The sequence below is a fragment of the Echinops telfairi genome, unplaced genomic scaffold (assembly GCF_000313985.2).
Source record: "Echinops telfairi isolate 266 unplaced genomic scaffold, ASM31398v2 ScPeMD7_22;HRSCAF=79, whole genome shotgun sequence".
Classification (NCBI taxonomy): domain Eukaryota; kingdom Metazoa; phylum Chordata; class Mammalia; order Afrosoricida; family Tenrecidae; genus Echinops; species Echinops telfairi.
Window position 1 is genome coordinate 7,841,254 of NW_022103919.1, and position 7,609 is coordinate 7,848,862.

Consider the following 7,609-nt stretch of genomic DNA (forward strand, 5'->3'; position numbering starts at 1 on the left):
TCTTTCTGCGTGTCCCTTGGCTTCTCCTCACCATTTCTATGCTAATCTATTTTTAATTAAAAGATGCTATTTGTCATTCTCCTCTTGTGTCTTTATTTGAAAACCAGCCATCCAATAAAACCAGGGAGGGAACGGAGAGGATGATGTTACCGCACAGCCTCTGCAAAGTGTTCAAACCGCTTCCAAGCTCCAAGTTCAGTGCCTTCACTGAGTCGGCTCGATGCGCCAAGTTTTCTTTCCTTTTCTTTTTTAAATCATTTTATTAGGGGCTCATACAACTCTTATCACAATCCATACACACATCAATTGGGTAAAGCGCATTTGTACATTCATTGACCTCATCATTCTCAAAACATTTCCTTTCCACTTAAGCCCCTGGCATTAGGTCCTCATTTTTCCCCTCCCTTCCCGTTCCCCCCTCCCTATGAGCCCTTGATAATTTATAAATTGTTATTTTGTCATATCTTGCCCTGTCTGACGTCTCCTTTCACCCACTCTTCTGTTGTCTGTCCCCCAGGGAGGAGGTCACATATAGTTCCTTGTAATTGGTTCCCTCTTTCCTACCCACCCTCGCTCTACCCTCCCTGTATCGCCACTCACACCACTGGTCCTGTAGGGCTCATCTGCCCTGGATTCCCTGTATTTTCAGTTCCTATCTGTACCAGTGTACCTCCTCTGGTCCAGCCAGACCTGCAAGGCAGAATTCGTGTCATGATAGTGGGAGCGGGGAGGAAACATTTAGGAACTAGAGGAAAGTTGTATTTCTCATCGTTGTTACATCGCACCCTGACTGGCTCGTCTCCTCCCCGAGACCCCTCTACAAGGGGATCTCCAGTGGCCCACCAATGGGCCCCGGATCTCCACTCCGCACTCCCCCCATCATTCACTATGGTAGGATTTTTTGTTCTGATGATGCCTGATCCCTGATCCCTTCGACGATGCTCCAGGTTTTCTATACTGCTCCAACTCCGTGGCTCTGACTCTGACCTTGATGCAGTTGATTTTCTGCCCTGAGAATGCCACCCCTGAAAGTGCTCTCCCCGCCTGATCGGTTGATAGCACCACGAGGATGATCTGATCATCACCTCACAGCCAAAATGAGGCTTGATGACTCTCCTCCCACAAATGCTTCTGCCTCGTTTCCCCCAGCTCATAAATGAGACCACCATCAACGCAGCTGCTGAAGCACAATCCCTTCTTGACTTGCTTTCCTTCAACCATCACATCAGCAAACCTGTAGGCTTTACCTCCAGTCCATCGACTTCTCTCCACTCCCACCACCGGAAAACCAAGCCCCGCCCTCCCAGCCCAATTCTCCTGGATAAATGCAGGACATTCTTAATCCATCTCCTGGCGTCTCTCTTCTTTCCCTCATGACCCATTCTCCACAGGCATGGGGGATGCTTAACACACCAGTGATTTGCTGGCTCTTAAAGTCAAATCAACCTTCTCAGTAGGCCCAGTATGACCCTAGGATTAGCCAAGGCCCATCCCACAGGTTTCCTCTCAAATCCCTTGGCCTTTCCTCGCTCCCCTCTTGACACAGCAGTCTCTGCCATGGGCCTGGTTCTTCTTTTTCCCTGGACCTGGGACACTTGGGCACCACTCAGTCACATGTCTGTTCTTTTGTTCCTTTAATTTGGATCTTACTAATTGAATCCAACAATGTTTGAAATAATTATACACCAAGTGGGATTGGTCCAAGCTATGCCAAGCTGGTTCAGCATTCACAGACCAACCAGTGTCATCCACCTTATCAACAGGCGAAAAAAGAAATCTCAATCGATCGTGTAACAGATTCAGAAAAACTCTTGGCAAAGCCCAACACATGTTCACGATAAAGCCTCGCAGCAAAGGGGCTGGGAACTTCCTCACCTTGATAAAGGGCATCTACCCACAAATCTCCGCTGAAGTAATGCCAGGACCACCTGCCATCCTGTTGATGTGGACTCACGGGGACCTCATGTGTATCAACTCAGAACTGTTCCATAGGGTGTCCGATGGCAGACGTTCCCAGAGTAGATTGCCAGGCCTTTCCTCTGAGGACCTTCCAGCGGGCCCCAGTCACCAGCCTTTTGGTTAGCGGTCCAGTGTGCTCGTTGTAAATGCACATCACCTCATCTTATGCTCTGCATATTCATGACCGCCAGCATGGAGGACTGCTTCTTGGAGTCAGAGATCCAAGAGGTCTCATTCACCATCACATCTCAAGAGATAAGCCCAAGGGTTGGACCCGTCATCCTATTATATATCTGAGTGAGTTTCTTTGTCATCCGTCATCCTCTGTCCTATCTCTACACTGCAGCCCACCAGAAGCCAATTCCATAGGAATACCACGCACTGAGCCCCTCCTGAAGCTGGCTCAACCAGGGTCTTAACAGGACCCTACTCTTGAAAAGACCCCTCCCTCTACATGGATCAAAAAGAAGCAACGTCCCCGCCAATATTGGTTTATACCCGCCTGAAGCCTTGGGCCAATACAGTCCCAAGTAGTGTTTAAAAGCATGCAGTCTTGTCCCTGCTGTGTGGCCTTCAGCAATTTCCTAGCCTCTCCGTGCCTCATCTCTATGGGAAGGACATACACATCACAGAAGTTTCCCTCAAACGAAATGAAATACTGATGATCTTAAAGACTGTATAAGAAGATGAGCACGGGGTCCAGCACTCCAGAAATTGAGACATCTGAATTATTATTTTTCATTATGGGTAAAGCCACGGAAGTGGGGAGGTCCTGCACCACAGAATATAATTGAGGGAATAAAATAATGGAAGTGGGATGAAATGAATGAATGCCTTTTTAAAAAGCGTGTTATTGATCTCATACATTTCAATAGTATTAAGCAGAATTGTGCCATCATCACCACCATCGATTTCAGAACATTTGCTTCTTTCTCATACTCCCTGTTGTTATCGCCCCACTCTCCCTCAACCTCCCCCGCCACGCCCCGAGGCAATGGTTAATCCAGTTACTGTCTAGCTTTACCTATTCTGGATTCCATATAAACATATACCGGTATGTCTCAGAGAAACATACAAAAGAACCCAGAACAGTCCCATGACTAAGCAAACAGAGAAAAATCCTTTATGGAAAAGAAAGCAGAAACCCTTGTAAACTGGAACAAATGGGAAATGGCTCCAAAGGGGTGATCAAATGGTGACTTTGAATGGAGGCAGAAGTCTTTGTCCTGGGCTGTGGGAAGCAGACGAAGAGCATTCTCAGGAGGCAGAAGAATGCCCTGGAGGAAGGAAGATGAGGCTCCATCCAGCACAGGCAGGGGCCAGCTCTGCTATGGCAAAGAGGGGCCCACAGGTAATGACACCTGCTTTTCCAATGCCTGGGCTAAAGAAGAAGGCGTAGCTCCGTCAGAAAAGGCTAAGGGGAAGGTCCTGTTGTTGATCTAATCATGCCTTGCCCCCCAAATGGTCTCACTGGAGGTGGAAGACAGAAGGACCCGGTAATTTCCTCCATAACCCAGCCAGCACCTCACGTAAGTACTCTTGCCCCGTCCTGCAGGGAGCTAGCCTGAATAGTTCTCCGCTTCTTGTCCTAGAGTGCCACCCGGTGGTGAGTCGGCGGCCCTGGAAGTTCCTGGCCCCGTCCTTCCCACCAGCCCGCCCTCCCCCAGGTGGCTTCTTCCTCCCTCATTAATGACTGGTGCCTGCACAAAACCCAGGTCTGATGCCACCTTCTTGCCTATCCTGTCACATCAGTGGAGCCTGCCCTCACTCACATTGGCCCAGGCTGGGCCCAGCATGAGCAGAGGCCCTCTCCCTGCCCTTCACGATCCGGTTATACTCCCTGAAAGTTCCAACTTGTAGAGCCCTGAGACTCCTTTTGCTGACCTACTCCCATGACCACACACAACCGCCCTGACTGCACAGTTGGGAAATAGATGTCAAAGGGGCCTGAGTTCCCTCCGTTAAGCCAGGCCCTGCGCAGGCCAGACCCAGGGCTCTTGGCTTCTTCCCTTCATTGCACAGTCTAGAGTCTGGGCCAGAAGCGACTTCTCAGTTCAAGTATGAGTGGAAGCAGGGGAGCTTAGCTTTACGTCCCAACTCCTCATCACCTGGAGAAATGCCATGGGATACCGGGTCGACATGAATGGCCCATAGCCACACACACCCTCCAGGGGGAAGAACACCAGGAACCAGAGGGGAAGGGAGTCATCGGTCGGTGTGAGATTTGAAAATAATGAACGATCTATCATCTATCAAGGGACCATAAGAGTTAGTTTTGGGGGAGGCAGGGAGGGAAAAAGAGAAAAGGAGGAACTGATCCCAAGGGCTCAATGGAAAGTAAATGTCTAGAAAAGAACGATGGAATATATGTACTGATATGTCGGATACAATTGATGTATGGTTTGTAACAAGAGTTGTAAGAGCTCCCAATAAAATGATCTTTTTAAAAAATTCCATATGAAAATGCTTGCCAGCTAGCGGGTCCAGACCCTCTCCCAGTTTGACGGAACTCCTCTCCGGTCCTCTGAGAAGGCAGGGGGCAGTGAGGGGCTGATTTGCACTGACAGGTCTGGGGTACAAGGACGTTGAGAGGCAGTTTTTGGAAACAGGACTCACAAAATTGGAAGAGGCTGGAGAGACCATCTGGTCCCACCAGGAGAAGGGAGAGGAGGGGAGAGTTACTTAGCAGCACAAAGGAGGTCTAGGCTAGATCTGGAGAGTACAGTAAGTAAATTTTCTTTCCATGGCTGGACCCCAGAGTTCAGCCTGTCTCCAGTTTTTAACTGGAGCTCAGACTCCATGCTCATTCTCTTTCTCTCTCTCCCGACTGCGCGCTCTCCGTGATATGACCAAATAATTAATCACATTCTTGGATAGAAGAAGAGAGAGGAGGTTCTGGAGTCTGACTGTTGTAAAGATATTGTTTACCAGGAATGGTGTTCATTGAGCTGACAGATCCCATTCCAGTCCCAGGGGAGACTCTGGATCTGCATACAAATGGTTTTGCTTTTGGGACCCACCCCTCCTTGGGCCTCTACTGGTGAGATTTTGGAAACAGCAGAAGTTTGAACACAGGAGAACAGAGGAAGGGCAGAAGAACAGAGGAGGCCCATCTTCAGGGCAGTAAGCAAAGGCCCAGCTCAGGCACCAAGGCGGGAGGTGGGAGGCGGGAGGGAGGCGGGGCTGCACCACACCAGGCAAGTCTGTGTTTCGGGTTAAGTACAAAGCCAAGGTAGGTTGGCTTTTCAGAGTGGTCTCTACGACTGAATGCAGCTAAACTCTAAACTCAAACCTGCAAAAGTGAAATTATCTAGGAAGGGGGATTTAGAGGGATGGGCCCGATTGCCTTCTGTGAGCTCCACTCTACTGAGTTCACACCATCATGCTGGGAAGGAAGGAGGAGAGGGAGGGAGGGAAGGAAAAAAAGAAAGATTATGTTCTCATCCCTGTTTCAGGAGCTCCGTGGGGTTTGGAGCTCAGCACCAATGGTTGTGAGCAGCATGACCTTGAAACCCAGACATTGTCCAAATCCTTGTCCAACCCATCTGTTTGCAGAGCAGAGAGATGCCTGCACGCAGGCCTTTATCGCCCAGCTCCTCCCCACCCCTCAGGTTTGGATTGGAAGACCCTGGACAAAAGCAAGCAACTGGCTTCTCCAGTGGGGGCTGGAGAGACAAGCCTGGGGGCTCTAACCTGCCAGAGAAAAGACTCAATTTACTAAGAGTAGTATTTGTACTATGGGCAGCATAATTAGTATGCTCTAGGACTAGGACGTGAGCCAAGTACAAATAAATATTTCTCCCAAGGACCAGCTCAGAAAGGTCAAATGGTTTGTTTGAGGCCACAGAGCGGGGCGAGGACTAAGGTGGGGTGAGTCCGGCAGGCACTTGCCTCGGGTGCAATTTGAAGGGGTTGTCCAAGAAAGAAAAGAAAAAAATCGGGAACCAGGACAAAATATTTTAATACGTTATTTTAAAGAAAATCTTTTGAAATCCATGAAGAACAAAACACCAAAATGTTCAGTAAAGACAGTATCGGACTCTGTCTTTGCCTGGCTCAATTCACCGGAATCCCTCTTGGGACTAGATCCAGGATTCTAATTCAAGTTTGGTCAATTTTGGAATCCACACCCTTAGCCATTTCCTCTCCCTACCTCCCCATCCTTCAATACGCTGCCCCCGCCTCAACTACTCAACTACTTATGACGTTTGAGGTAGTTAGTTTATTGTGCCAGGCATAATTCATAGGTGAGCAGGGAAATCCTGCGTGTCTTCTATCTGCTGGGCCAGGGTATAAGACCAGCAAATAGCACCCCTTTTCCATGCTCTCGGGCTGAGTGGACAGAATGTACCCCTGGGACAGAAGACTGGATGGGAGCGAGAGTGTAAAGACTGATCCCTGGCCCAGCCAGAGGCCAAGGCACCCAAGTTCCATCCCCATGGCTTCAGTGCCAAGTCAAGGGCCTCTGGTAGAGAAGGACATGATTTCTGTGGCCTGGCCATTTCAGAACCCTCCCACCCTAGCCCCTATTACACACTTCTGCTGTGCTGTTGAAACAAACACCGGATGACCTGTGCAGCGTGTAAGGCGAGGCCAGAGCCACCGTCTTCTGATGACGTGTGCATCCAGGCACCTTGTCTAGCCCGCTGCTGGGAAAGAACCACAGCTGGTTCCCTAAGGCTCTGTGTCCACTGAGAGGTTCCAGTGATGTCACAGGACTGGGTAGGCAGTGGGAGCCCAGAACAGGGGACTTGGACACTTGAGTGGTGAGTCTGGGCCCTGGACAAAAATGAAGGGAAACTAGGCTCCTGGTCTCTAGAAGGTCCTTTCCACACTCATCCACTTTCTTTCCCTGAGGCCTCCAAGTCCCTTGCCAGATCTGGCTTCTCCTGCCCTCCAAGCCGGGGCTGCTTAGGGCAGGGGTTGAGGACTGCCTCCCACTGGGTAAAGGGAGGCTCAGAGGGTTTAAGTAACTTCCCACTCAGCTGAGATTGACCTCCAAACTCCCTCCAAACTCCCCTACCCTCCCAGGCTTCTTTCCCCAAGGGTGGGTCCGACGACAGGAAGCTTAAAAAAAAAAAAGTCCACTTGTGGGCTCCTTCCCTCTCAGCAAGAGCCCAGGCGTGTGTCTAAGCCTCCCAGATGGTCAGCAGGGTGAAATACAAAGCTCCAGCCAAACGATGGGAGAAGGTGGAGGTGGCGCCCAAACAGGACTAAACTCTGGTCAGTGGTCACATCCGGGGAGAGAGCAAATGTGAGCCCAGATTCCAAAGGGATTCAGTCACACGACGTGTTTTCAGGTAGACAACGATAATTCAACACCAGTGACAGTATACAGCTATTACATATTCTTGGGCTCCAAGAAGCAGCCAGGACAGCAGGGGGTCTGGGCCCTCTCAGGGGGGAGGGCCGTGGGGAGAGGCTCACGCTGGTCTGGTCCAGAGCAGGGCAGCTGGGCCCGTGGAGTGGACAACGCCATCAAACACTCCAGCCTTGCTGGCTGCGTGGCCACCCCGGGCTGGCACAATCAGGACTGTGGCCAGCAAAGGCGATGGATGGACGTGCTGCGGGTCCTGGAGAAGGGAGATGGACAAAAGTCCTTTCCCAGGTCCCCAAAGGGTGGGTCCTATCAACTCCAGTGGGGGCCTCC